The sequence below is a fragment of the Tachypleus tridentatus genome, chromosome 10 (genome assembly GCF_004210375.1).
Source record: "Tachypleus tridentatus isolate NWPU-2018 chromosome 10, ASM421037v1, whole genome shotgun sequence".
NCBI lineage: Eukaryota > Metazoa > Arthropoda > Merostomata > Xiphosura > Limulidae > Tachypleus > Tachypleus tridentatus.
The window spans coordinates 19,095,791-19,110,128 of record NC_134834.1 but is presented as its reverse complement, the minus strand read 5'-3'; positions in this window follow the sequence as shown (position 1 = coordinate 19,110,128).

Genomic DNA, 14,338 nt, shown 5'->3' with positions numbered 1-14,338 from the left:
GTATTGTAGTGTATAAAACGTCTTTCTTTTGAACCAGCCAGCCATCTAGAGACAGAAACTTACATTTGTATTGTAGTGTTTAAAACGCCTTTCTTTTCAACCAGCCAGCCATCTAGAGACAGAAACTTACATTTGTATTGTAGTGTTCAAAACGTCTTTCTTTTCAACCAGTCAGCCATCTAGAGATAGAAACTTACATTTGTATTGTAGTGTATAAAACGTCTTTCTTTTCAACCAGCCAGCCATCTAGAGATAGAAACTTACATTTGTATTGTAGTGTTTAAAACGTCTTTCTTTTCAACCAGCCAGCCATCTAGAGACAGAAACTTACACTTGTATTGTAGTGTTTAAAACGTCTTTCTTTTGAACCAGTCAGCCATCTAGAGACAGAAACTTACACTTGTATTGTAGTGTTTAAAACGTCTTTCTTTTGAACCAGCCAGCCATCTAGAGACAGAAACTTACATTTGTATTGTAGTGTTTAAAACGTCTTTCTTTTCAACCAGCCAGCCATCTAGAGACAGAAACTTACATTTGTATTGTAGTGTTTAAAACGTCTTTCTTTTCAACCAGCCAGCCATCTAGAGACAGAAACTTACACTTGTATTGTAGTGTTTAAAACGTCTTTCTTTTGAACCAGTCAGCCATCTAGAGACAGAAACTTATATTTGTATTGTAGTGTTTAAAACGTCTTTCTTTTCAACCAGTCAGCCATCTAGAGACAGAAACTCACATTTGTATTTTAGTGTTCAAAACGCCTTTCTTTTCAACCAGTCAGCCATCTAGAGACAGAAACTCACATTTGTATTTTAGTGTTCAAAACGCCTTTCTTTTCAACCAGTCAGCCATCTAGAGACAGAAACTTACATTTGTATTGTAGTGTTTAAAACGTCTTTCTTTTGAACCAGTCAGCCATCTAGAGACAGAAACTTACATTTGTATTGTAGTGTTTAAAACGTCTTTCTTTTCAACCAGTCAGCCATCTAGAGACAGAAACTTACATTTGTATGTAGTGTTTAAAACGCCTTTCTTTTCAACCAGTCAGCCATCTAGAGACAGAAACTTACATTTGTATTGTAGTGTTTAAAACGTCTTTCTTTTGAACCAGTCAGCCATCTAGAGACAGAAACTTACATTTGTATTGTAGTGTTTAAAACGTCTTTCTTTTGAACCAGTCGGCCATCTAGAGACAGAAACTTACATTTGTATGTAGTGTTTAAAACGTCTTTCTTTTAAACCAGTCGGCCATCTAGAGACAGAAACTCACATTTGTATTGTAGTGTTTAAAACGTCTTTCTTTTGAACCAGCCAGCCATCTAGAGACAGAAGCTCACATTTGTATTGTAATGTTCAAAACGCCTCTCTTTTCAACCAGTCAGCCATCTAGAGATAGAAACTTACATTTGTATTGTAGTGTTTAAAACGTCTTTCTTTTCAACCAGCCAGCCATCTAGAGACAGAAACTTACACTTGTATTGTAGTGTTTAAAACGTCTTTCTTTTGAACCAGTCAGCCATCTAGAGACAGAAACTTACACTTGTATTGTAGTGTTTAAAACGTCTTTCTTTTGAACCAGCCAGCCATCTAGAGACAGAAACTTACATTTGTATTGTAGTGTTTAAAACGCCTTTCTTTTGAACCAGTCAGCCATCTAGAGACAGAAACTTACATTTGTATTGTATATTGTGTTTAAAACGTCTTTCTTTTGAACCAGTCGGCCACCTAGAGACAGAAACTTACATTTGTATTGTAGTGTTCAAAACGCCTTTCTTTTCAACCAGTCAGCCATCTAGAGACAGAAACTTACATTTGTATTGTAGTGTTTAAAACGTCTTTCTTTTGAACCAGTCAGCCATCTAGAGACAGAAACTTACATTTGTATTGTAGTGTATAAAACGTCTTTCTTTTCAACCAGCCAGCCATCTAGAGATAGAAACTTACATTTGTATTGTAGTGTTTAAAACGTCTTTCTTTTCAACCAGCCAGCCATCTAGAGACAGAAACTTACATTTGTATTGTAGTGTTTAAAACGTCTTTCTTTTGAACCATTCAGCCATCTAGAGACAGAAACTTACACTTGTATTGTAGTGTTTAAAACGTCTTTCTTTTGAACCAGCCAGCCATCTAGAGACAGAAACTTACATTTGTATTGTAGTGTTTAAAACGTCTTTCTTTTGAACCAGTCGGCTATCTAGAGACAGAAACTTACATTTGTATTGTAGTGTTTAAAACGTCTTTCTTTTGAACCAGCCAGCCATCTAGAGACAGAAACTTACATTTGTATTGTAGTGTTTAAAACGTCTTTCTTTTGAACCAGCCAGCCATCTAGAGACAGAAACTTACACTTGTATTGTAGTGTTTAAAACGTCTTTCTTTTGAACCAGCCAGCCATCTAGAGACAGAAACTTACATTTGTATTGTAGTGTTTAAAACGTCTTTCTTTTCAACCAGCCAGCCATCTAGAGACAGAAACTTACATTTGTATTGTAGTGTTTAAAACGTCTTTCTTTTCAACCAGCCAGCCATCTAGAGACAGAAACTTACACTTGTATTGTAGTGTTTAAAACGTCTTTCTTTTGAACCAGTCAGCCATCTAGAGACAGAAACTTATATTTGTATTGTAGTGTTTAAAACGTCTTTCTTTTCAACCAGTCAGCCATCTAGAGACAGAAACTCATATTTGTATGTTAGTGTTCAAAACGCCTTTCTTTTCAACCAATCAGCCATCTAGAGACAGAAACTCACATTTGTATTTTAGTGTTCAAAACGCCTTTCTTTTCAACCAGTCAGCCATCTAGAGACAGAAACTTACATTTTATTGTAGTGTTTAAAACGTCTTTCTTTTGAACCAGTCAGCCATCTAGAGACAGAAACTTACATTTGTATTGTAGTGTTTAAAACGTCTTTCTTTTCAACCAGTCAGCCATCTAGAGACAGAAACTTACATTTGTATGTAGTGTTCAAAACGCCTTTCTTTTCAACCAGTCAGCCATCTAGAGACAGAAACTTACATTTGTATTGTAGTGTTTAAAACGTCTTTCTTTTGAACCAGCCAGCCATCTAGAGACAGAAGCTCACATTTGTATTGTAATGTTCAAAACGCCTCTCTTTTCAACCAGTCAGCCATCTAGAGACAGAAACTTACATTTGTATTGTAGTGTTTAAAACGTCTTTCTTTTCAACCAGTCAGCTATCTAGAGACAGAAACTTACATTTGTATTGTAGTGTTCAAAACGCCTTTTTTTTCAACCAGTCAGCCATCTAGAGACAGAAACTTACATTTGTATTGTATACTGTGTATAAAACGTCTTTCTTTACAACCAGTCAGCCATCTAGAGACAGAAACTTACACTTGTATTGTAGTGTTTAAAACGCCTTTGTTTTCAACCAGTTAGCCATCTAGAGACAGAAACTTACATTTGTATTGTAGTGTTTAAAACGTCTTTCTTTTCAACCAGTCAGCCATCTAGAGACAGAAACTTACACTTGTATTGTAGTGTTTAAAACGCCTTTGTTTTCAACCAGTTAGCCATCTAGAGACAGAAACTTACACTTGTATTGTAGTGTTTAAAACGTCTTTCTTTTCAACCAGTCAGCCATCTAAAGACAGAAACTCACATTTGTATTGTAGTGTTTAAAACGTCTTTCTTTTCAACCAGTCAGCCATCTAGAGACAGAAACTCACATTTGTATTGTAGTGTTCAAAACGCCTTTCTTTTGAACCAGTCAGCCATCTAGAGACAGAAACTTACATTTGTATTGTAGTGTTTAAAACGTCTTTCTTTTCAACCAGTCAGCCATCTAGAGACAGAAACTTACATTTGTATTGTAGTGTTTAAAACGTCTTTCTTTTGAACCAGCCAGCCATCTAGAGACAGAAACTTACATTTGTATTGTAGTGCTTAAAACGTCTTTCTTTTGAACCAGTCGGCCATCTAGAGACAGAAACTTACATTTGTATTGTATATTGTGTTTAAAACGTCTTTCTTTTGAACCAGTCGGCCATCTAGAGACAGAAACTTACATTTGTATGTAGTGTTTAAAACGTCTTTCTTTTCAACCAGTCAGCCATCTAGAGACAGAAACTTACATTTGTATGTAGTGTTTAAAACGCCTTTGTTTTCAACATGATCACTGTGTCTAATTTATTTAATTTGTAGCAGAACAAAGATCGTCACTGGAAAACATGCCTACGATTCACAATTGTAGGAGTGACAAAATTTTATCATTTTCAACAAAAACTGTAATTATGATAACTGAATTTAACAAAAGCAAAATTATGTATTTCTTAAAAACAGTTTCTCAAAGCTATAGATACCAACAGAGTCCACAGCGACAACCATCAGCTTTTCAAACAAATTGTGATGAATTATTTGTACAGCAAGTTCTTTCTTTGTATGTTCCTAATAATAACCGAGTCATACAAGGAATTTGAATTGAACATGTTATCATGTATTACAGGACTCCCTGTGTATCTTATGTAAATAAATTTGTGTTTCACCTAGTTGTTATAACTAGTTATTTGCTCTGAGCACTGTATTATGCAAAACAACATGGAATTATATCGTAAAATTTAAGTAGGTAATTTTAGGGTTAAGCATCTGGTTGCGTTTTGATTTTTTAAGAAATTTTGTTTACTTTTATTCGTATCTGTGTGACAAATTGTTGATAAAAATGTTTGTTTTTTGTTTATGAAATTGGTGCAAAGCTACACGAGGGCTATCTTCGCTAGCCGTCCCTAATTTAGCAGCCTAAGACTAGAAGGAAGGCAGCTAGTCATAACCACTCACCGCTGACTCTTGGGCTACTCTTTTTCCAACGAACAGGGGATTAACCGTTACATTATGACGCCTCCAAGGCTGAGAGGGCGAGCATGTGTGAGGTGATACAGATTGGAACTCGTGACCCTCGGTTTACGAGTTGAGCACCTTAATCACCTGGCCATGCCGAGCCTGAAAAAAATGTATTATATTTGCTTTTTAAAAAGGTGCCTACTTATTGTCTAGCAAATATCTGTTTCAGAACTTCGTTAAATGTGTTCTACCGATTGAAGTACATTTTTGGCAACATGTTGACAGAAAATGTTTTAGTAACTTCCCTTTATTGTTATTTGTTCGTTAAATTAAAATCATCCTGCCTGAAAATAACAATGATTGTAACTTTACAATGTGCAATAAAGTTTGTTCTGAGACAGACTTAAGCTTCTACTAAATCATATGTATGGTCCTTAAGATATTAACAATCTACGTTATTGTGTATTTCGGTAACCTATTCCATATGAACTCCTTTGATATACATTGTAGAAAATAATCGCAGTCTCTAATGTCACCTACATTTATATCATCAGAAACATATAATGGATATTTGTAATACTCTTAATACATTTTACAAACCCCTGTTTAAATATGATGCCTCCAAAATAATTTATTTAAAAAACCCACGCGCACTTTCGTGTTTCAAGTGTCCTTGTTGCTATAATTTTATCTCACGTCAATTTCACATTATTAATGGCGCGTACGTTAAGAAAAACGTTCACTAGAGAGCGCAGATATACTTTCGTGCATTTTCATTTATAGTAACATGGTTCGTTTGTTTGTTATCAAGCGGAAACCTACGAAAACGGTTATCTGTACTCTGACTACTAACATAATTCGATTTTGACTTTTACAAGGTTACCAATGAGCCAACGGTTGGAACGCAAAAAAAAACAAAACAACCAATCTGGTAGACTTTGATTTGTTACAGTAATGTAGGAACTTCTACTGGTTACGTGTTTGAGTTTCCGTCCTTCCTATCAATGGCTCAGTGGTAAGTATTATGGTTAATAACGTTAACACTTGTTTTCAAAACTCGTTGCGAAAAAAGCATAGTTAGTCCATTGTGTAGTTTTAAACTTAACAACAGACAGACAAAATGTCGAGCAATTCATTCACTAGGATTCCTTTTATCTTTGTTATTCTATAAATATTTGAAGAGCTCTGGTTCCCTGAAATCGTTTTCTATTCAGAAATTAAACAACTTTACAAGTGGAAAAGAAATAACTTTGTTTTTTGTTACTAACGTGTGTGTTTATGAAGACAAAAGTCACTAGAGGGCGCTAGTGTATTTTGTATATATATATTTTTATAAGCTATTACGAATATCGTTTTGGTACAAATATAACGACATTTATGTGATTTAGGACATTTTGGTACAAATATTAAGTCATTATTTACGTGATATGATTAAATCTTTTTTATTTGAATAAAATTGTAACGACTTTATTTACGTAATATTACAAAATATTTTTTTTTTAAATTTGAATCCAAATATAGAAACGCTGCGTCCGTTATATCACAAATTATTTTTGCGAGTACAGATATGAAGAACGGTAATTATACTTGAAACGTCATAGGTCTGACGTAAACACGTTACACAGTCTCGCACGTGCCTGCTGATAAAGGATTCGCGTCTCGTGCAGTTTTGCAGAAAAGTATTAACACTTTTTGCGGAGTGAATGAATGATCAGGTATTTTTATGTGAAACTTAAACGTGCAATGCATCGGTCAAGATCCATTATTTAACCTCATGAACATATTATGGCTTTCTCTTAGTTCCCCGAACTCACTTTAACTGCTTCAGTTGGACACTTTTGCTGATCATACTTATGATTAGTATAAAACTTTCCTAACTGTATACATGCTAAACAATCGTTCACAGTTTTTAGATTACTTATTTAAGGAAGCCTTCAGCCCATACAGAAAAAGGAAACCTAACTTTTATAACTTCTCATTGGTAACTGTATCATAAAATCGTCCTGATTTCTTTCCCGTGTTTACTGCCTACCCTCCTTTAAGTTCTTGCCTTATAAAGCTTAAGGCTTAAATAACTAAATCTATGTTGGGCACAGAATAGACAGTACATTGTGTACTTTTACTTTTAAAGAATGAATAATAATGCTTGTTAACTCTGACTATTCTACACAAGGAACTTTGTTAAAGAAACTTCTGATTTACTTTTCGGTAATCCTTCTTAGAGGAAAACTAAAATTTTAAAAACTGCTATAAATCCGCGGTGCCATCCTTTCTGTTTTCATCTGCCTGATAGCTGTTTAATAATGCCTTATGTCCTCGTTTTCTGATTATGCCATAAACAAATTCCATGAACGAAACATAAAAAAAAACCCCTACAACTCTCAAAAATCCTGCGAAGAAAATCAGTACAGCTTACAAGCTGTTTAGTTTGATCAAAATCAGTACAGCTTACAAGCTGTTTAGTTTGATCAAAGTCAGTACAGCTTACAAGCTGTTTAGTTTGATCAAAGTCAGTACAGCTTACAAGCTGTTTAGTTTGATCAAAGTCAGTACAGCTTACAAGCTGTTTAGTTTGATCAAAATCAGTACAGCTTACAAGCTGTTTAGTTTGATCAAAATCAGTACAGCTTACAAGCTGTTTAGTTTGATCAAAATCAGTACAGCTTACAAGCTGTTTAGTTTGATCAAAATCAGTACAGCTTACAAGCTGTTTAGTTTGATCAAAATCAGTACAGCTTACAAGCTGTTTAGTTTGATCAAAATCAGTACAGCTTACAAGCTGTTTAGTTTGATCAAAATCAGTACAGCTTACAAGCTGTTTAGTTTGATTAAAATCAGTACAGCTTACAAGCTGTTTAGTTTGATCAAAATCAGTACAGCTTACAAGCTGTTTAGTTTAATCAAAAGCAGTACAGCTTACAAGCTGTTTAATTTAATCAGTTTCTAAAAACACTAGCCTTACCCCAGTGGTACAGCTGTAAGTCTGCGGAGTTACAACGCTAGAAACTGGGTTTCGATACCTGTGATGGACAGAAAACAGAGAGTCCATTGTGTAGCTATGGGCTTAACTTCAAACTGAAACAACTGAATTTAACGTGTCGGTTTCAGTTACTAAAATATGCATTTTTGTGCTCCTATGTCAAATACATTCATCGCGGTATGCTTCTGTATAAGCATATAGATAGGTATGTACATAGCTAGAGTTTAGGTAAAACACAAATGTAAGTTAAATATAGGACAAAAATGTAGCTATCTACCCTCAAAATAAAACCTTCCTTGTTACTGATAGCTTAACACAGCAAACGACATGTAATAACATTGAGAAATTTTTTGTTTATATCAGAGATAAGTCACCTTACACAACCCGCTATATCTACCGTATAGGAATCGAACATAAGATTTTAGCGTAGAAAGTTTATAAACTTACCGCTGTCCCACTGAGATCTCGAGAGAGCAATCCTGTTAGAGTAGTGTTATGACTAGAATAATGTGTCACAGACTTTTTTCCGAGGAAAAATATTCGTATAGCGAGATTGTTAAAATACGTAAATCCATGTTACACAAAGAAAAAGGAAGAGAGCAATCCTGTTAGAGTAGTGTTATGACTAGTATAATGTGTCACAACCTTCTGAAGAATAGAACCAAAGTGAAAAAAAATATAAAACTTGTAAAATCACTGTCTAAACCGTTACGAAGTAACAGCCTCGTTCAGAAAGTGAAACAACATATATAAAAGATAATACTCCACTCAAAGAGATAGATGGATAAAAAGGTATTCACTGTTTCATACATTGTTAATATATATTTGAATTCTTTATTTAGTTTTTTTAGGAGATTCTATTGCTAGTTTTCTGGACTATTATGTTAAGGAGGGGCAGTTTTATATTCTCGTTCACGACGGTATTTGACGCCACTAAGAAGGCTGTGTCTGTCTCACATTCATTTTCTCTTTCCTTACTTTTGACAGTAAGTGTTTATATACCATGAGCTGGACTGGTTCTCTGGTGTTTGAACATACGTTTCACTTAAACCCTTCAATGCGCGATGTATAAGCGAAACGGGATCTCCAAAGTGTGACAGTTAGTTTGTATCAGACAAACACTGCTATAAAGCTCTTCACGAATGTTTATTAGTATCAGTGTCAAACTTCTATTGTAAGTAAATATCGATTTACGATTTAGATAAGAGCTTTATTCTTTCTCTTATAAAAAAGGTTCACGTTACAAATGTCATTTTGAAACTGTCAGGAGAAATCCAAGAGATATTCAACACAGAAAATTCTAAAGTTTCCTCAGAGTTTTGGAATATATTGGATTATATATCAGCATTCAAAGATAAGGTTTGCTGGGTATTTTTTCGAAGAATCATCTACGAGATAGAATATATTTTCAGGTCAACAAAAATAATATCCGTGACTACAAATGTTTTTTATTTATCATTAACGCCTTTTAGTGGAAGTATTTCTTTTTAGAATATCGATAGTAAAGATGAGATAAGCGATTTGTAGTTATTTTCAGCAAACAGAGATTTATATTGTTTGAAAAAAATTACACCTGATGGGCCCCGGCATGGCCGGGTGGCCATGACGTTCAACTCGCAGTCTGCGGGTCGCGGGATCGAATTTCATCACCGAACATGATCGTCCCTACAGTCATGGGGACGTTATAACTTGACGGATTATCCCGTTATTGGATTAGAGTAGCACAAGGTTTGGCCAAGGGCGGTCTTTCCTTTAGTCTCTTGCTTTAAAGTTAGGGACAGTAACCGAAGATAGCACCATCATTGCGTGAAATTCAACAAACAGACAAAATGTACAGGTGGTTTACAAGAGAAGATAAACTATAGAAATACGGTGTATTATCATTCATTTAGTATGCGGATCTGAGTACAGATTTGGCAATCATCATGTGTTAGCAGCCAATCAGCGCAGTGCTTCGCAGAGTTTTGTACGACTTCCCTGATCTTGAACAAACTGGTTTGGTTTTAAGATTGTTAAGCGTGTTAAGGCGTGTGACTCGTAATCCGAGGGTCGCGGGTTCGCATCCCAGTCGCGCCAAAACATGCTCGCCCTTTCAGCCGTGGGGGCGTTATAATGTTACGATCAATCCTACTATTCGTTGGTAAAGGAGTAGCCCAAGAGTTGGCGGTGGGTGGTGATGACTAGCTGCTTTCCCTCTAGTCTTACACTGCTAAATTAGGGACAGCTAGCACAGATAGCCCTCGAGTAGCTTTTTGCGAAATTCCAAAAAACAAACAAACAAGACAGCTCGCGCAGATAGCCTTCGAGTAGCTTTGCGCGAAATTCAAAACAAACCAAATCATATACGATCGAGGCGTAGTGGCTATCTCATTTGTCACCATAATGTTGGACTTACATTGTATTTGTATCCGAGGATCTAAATACACGTGGATTGTACGCTAGCTAATGCATTTCGAAAGTGAAATGTTCTGATCTAATGTTAATTTTTAATAGTACATTTTAACGATTTGTTTTAACACAGTATTGAGTATAGATAATTTGGTTTTCTGTCCCAAATTTTGTTTGTTTCTATTGTTTTTTGTTGAATTTCGCGCAAAGCTACATAAGAGCTATCTGCGCTAGCCGTCTCGATTTTGGCAGTGTAAGATTAGAGGAAGAGCAGCTAGTCATAACCACTCACCGTGGACTACTCTTTTAGTAACGAATAGTGGGATTGACTGCACGTTATAACGCCCCCACAGTTTAAAAGGCGATCATGTTTGGTGTGACGGGAATTCGAACCCGCAATCCTCAGATTATAAGTCAAGCACCCTTACCACTTGGCCTTGCAGAGCCCAATTTAGCACTGAGATACATGAGGGCTTTTTGTGCATAGCGTCGCAATTTCGACCTAATAGGCTGGAGGAACAACAGCTTGTCAACAGTGACCAGTGACCACTTGGACTGATATGCTTGACAGAATAATGGAATTTGACCGTCACCCTTGTGAAGCACCTAACAATCTATGACCCTAAAGTGCAGAACGTGAACATAGGATCAGTAGATTTATTACAGCCACAGTTTAAGCGCTAGTAGCTGACAAAATACTGGGTGTCACTAGATGTCGTTTTGCGTTCTATTTTGTATTTTTGGTAAAGCTATATACATAAAGACTACCTCCTGTTGTTAAAAGTTTTGAACTACTGACCAGGTGGAAGGCAACCACCCAACAAGCACTGCCTTACTGCTCACCTTCCACGCCGCGATTTCTCATCGTACAGTGTAGAGAATTTGTGGTTTTTCATGAATTTAAATCTTGATCGCCCCTTCCGAAATCCAGAGGTATATACAAAATGACCTTTCAGGTGGTCAGTGATAGGTTTACGGACTTACACTGACAAAAGCTGGGGTTTGATTCCTTGCGGTGGACAGTGCAAAAACAATTTATTTTGTACCTCTGCGCAAAAATATAAGAAAAAACTGGCAACCACAGGGCTAATCAGCGCCCAAAACTGATAGGCCTAACATTTGTGACAAAAATCATATATTTTCCAGTTGTTGTTGTTTTCCACATTTGACGAGTTTCGGTATTGGCGAAAGGCCTCTTGGGAAGGCAGTAACTTGTGTGAGAGGGAAAAGATAACTTTGCAATTTTTTTTTTTTACAAACCTGTAGCTTGGAGTTTGAAATGGGCAAATGAAGAGAAATGTAGGAGACGGAAGAACTTGGAGTTTGCGTTTGGCCAGACATAGACGAGAGCCATATTTGTTTAACCGCCCATATTTTTAACTAATTGACTTTAGAAAAGGAGCTAGTCAAAAGTATCCATTGTGGATACTTATCTGACCTTACAGTGCAATGTGACCTGTGACTGTTATTGTTTCGTAAATTGTGAAGTGCATTTTTACGGCAAAGGTCGCGAAAAAATTCCCCGCGTTCATAGTCCGGGCATGCTAACTATTGTAAGCCACGCCCAACTCAAAATACGAAAGAGAAAAAAATATTGTAATTTTTTTTTTAAGAAAATAAAAATAAAAGATGTAGGTCGAGGAATAATAAAACCGATAGAGTATTTAATTTTTGGAGCTATCAAGTTATTGAATGTAATATATGCATTAACAAACATAAAATGAAAATTATAAGACAGCATAAATTAGAGAAGGTGAAACCATCTAACACAGGGGTTCTTAACCAGGGGTGCGAAGATGATTCCCACGGGGTGCGAGGATGCCCATGAATAATTAATGCAAATCTATATTTTTACATAAGAGTATGCTTTATATTTTTAGCTTTTTTTATATTTAAGTTTCAGGGGTGCGAGAAATGATTACTGATTTGAAAGGGGTGCAAACACTGAAAAAGGTTAAGAACCACTGATCTAACAGATGTTTGAGGTTTAGTGAAACAACATCTGTGCCTGGAATATCTGAGTACTCATAACGCTAAAAATATAGTTTCAACACGCGCAGTGATCAGAAGGTAGTTTGTTGTTGTTTATAAGTTAAGCACAAAGCTACACAATGGGCTATCTGTGCTCTGCCAAGCACTGGTATCGGAACCCGGTTTGTAGCGTTGTAATACCGCAGACATATCGCTGTGCCACTGGAACGAGAATGGTATAGGTAGCCTGGTGTGGTCTGGTGGTTAAGGTGCTCGAGTCGAAGGTTCGAACCTCCGTCACAAAACATACTCGTCCTTTCAGCCGTGGAAGCGCTATGATGAGAAGGTCAATCTCTTATTGGTTATAAAAAGGTAACCAGGAGTTTTCGTTGGGTGGTGTTAACTAGCTGCGGTCCCCCAAGTACGCCCCCAGTGGCTCAGCGGTATGTCTACGGATTTACAACGCTAAAAACCGGGTTTCGATACCCGTGGTGGGTAGAGCACAGATAGCCCATTAATTCAAAACAAAAACAACAACCATCAAGTCCATCGCTGCAAAATTAGGGGCAGTTAGAGCAGACAGTCCTCGCGTACTTTTACGCGAAATTATAAAACAAACAAACGATAAGAGTGTGTTTTCTTACAGCAAAGCCACATCGAGCTATCTACTGAGCCCACCGAGAGGAATCGAACCCCTGAAACGATAAGAATGCAGGTTGCGTATTGGAAACCTTGCGCTTAACAAAAACGAAACGTGAAGTAACTTACAGCACGTGCTACTGCATAATTACATGGCTTGAGCCTGTGTCTTGAAATGAGAACATTACATAAGAGAGAAAATCTTGGGATTAGGTAAACGTTTACAAAGTCAAAAAAGCATAATGTTTGGAACATTGCACAAAGTTAATGCAATGTATATAAATAAACTCAGAGTGTATGTTTTAGAAATAAAATGTAGAAGTAAAGAAGGTTGTTTGTTTGTTTATTTTTTGAAGTTCGCACAAAGCTACTCGAGGGCTATCTGCGCTAGCCGTCCCTAATTTAGCAGTGTAAAACTGGAGGGAAGGCAGCTAGTCATCACCACCCACCGCCAACGTTTTGGTTGGGCTACTCTTTTACCAACGAATAGTGGGATTGACCGTCACATTATAACGGCCCCACGCCTCAAAGAGCGAGAATGTTTGGTGTGACGGAGATTCGAACCCGCGACCCTCGGATTACGAGTCGAACGTCTTAACCCACCTGGCCATGCCAGGCCAGTAAAGAAGAAACTACACCTAAATATTTGACGTAAAAATATGAGCAGAAACAAAAAAATATTAAATATGCGTGTCCAATCTAATGAAGTGACAAAATAAAAGTTGGAAAACACGCTACATAGATGTAATTGTAGCAGGTAAGTTTCAAGACTCGTAACCCTCAAGTCCGAGGTTCGATTCTCTGGGGTGGAACAAAATGGCTTTGAAATAAAATAAATAATTTGGACAATGATGTAAGAAATTAGAAGAAGTTGGATGCGAAATAAAAATATGGAAACAGAAAAGGACACTTAGAACTTAATGATCTTAGAAACTGATTTTTTGTTTGCTTGTTGCTGTTTACGATTTCCATAAACCTACGAAAGGTCCGTTTGTGCATAGTCGCACTCGTTCTTAGACTGATAGACCAGACAAAAATCAGTAGCACTGACCACTAAGATGCGGAGCGCGTTTATTGCAGCAACTGGACTAGGAACTCTTCTGTCCACAGTCCAGCATACTGTAAGAAATAAAAATGAGGAAGATTTAGAGAAAAATTATAAACAAAAATAGACATTTTAAGGTAACTGTTTCTTTGTTTTGAATTTCGCGCAGAGCTACTCGAGGATTATCTGCGCTAGCCGTCCCTAATTTAACAGTGTAAGACTAGAGGGAAGGCAGCTTGTCATCACCACCCACCGCCAACGCTTGGGCTACTCTTTCACTAACGAATAGTGGAATTGACCGTCACTTAAAAACGGTCCCCACCGTTGAAAAAGCGAGCATGTTTGAGTGCGACCGGGATTCGAACCCGCGACCCTCTGACTAGGAGTCGAACGCCTTAACACACTTCGCCATGCCCTCTTCTAACTCAGTGTTATATTCTGAAGTTGAAGTGTCTTCCATCGCTTGATTCACAATTGCACCAAAGAATGTCATCTTGTGTTCTATCTTCAAAATCCGACGGC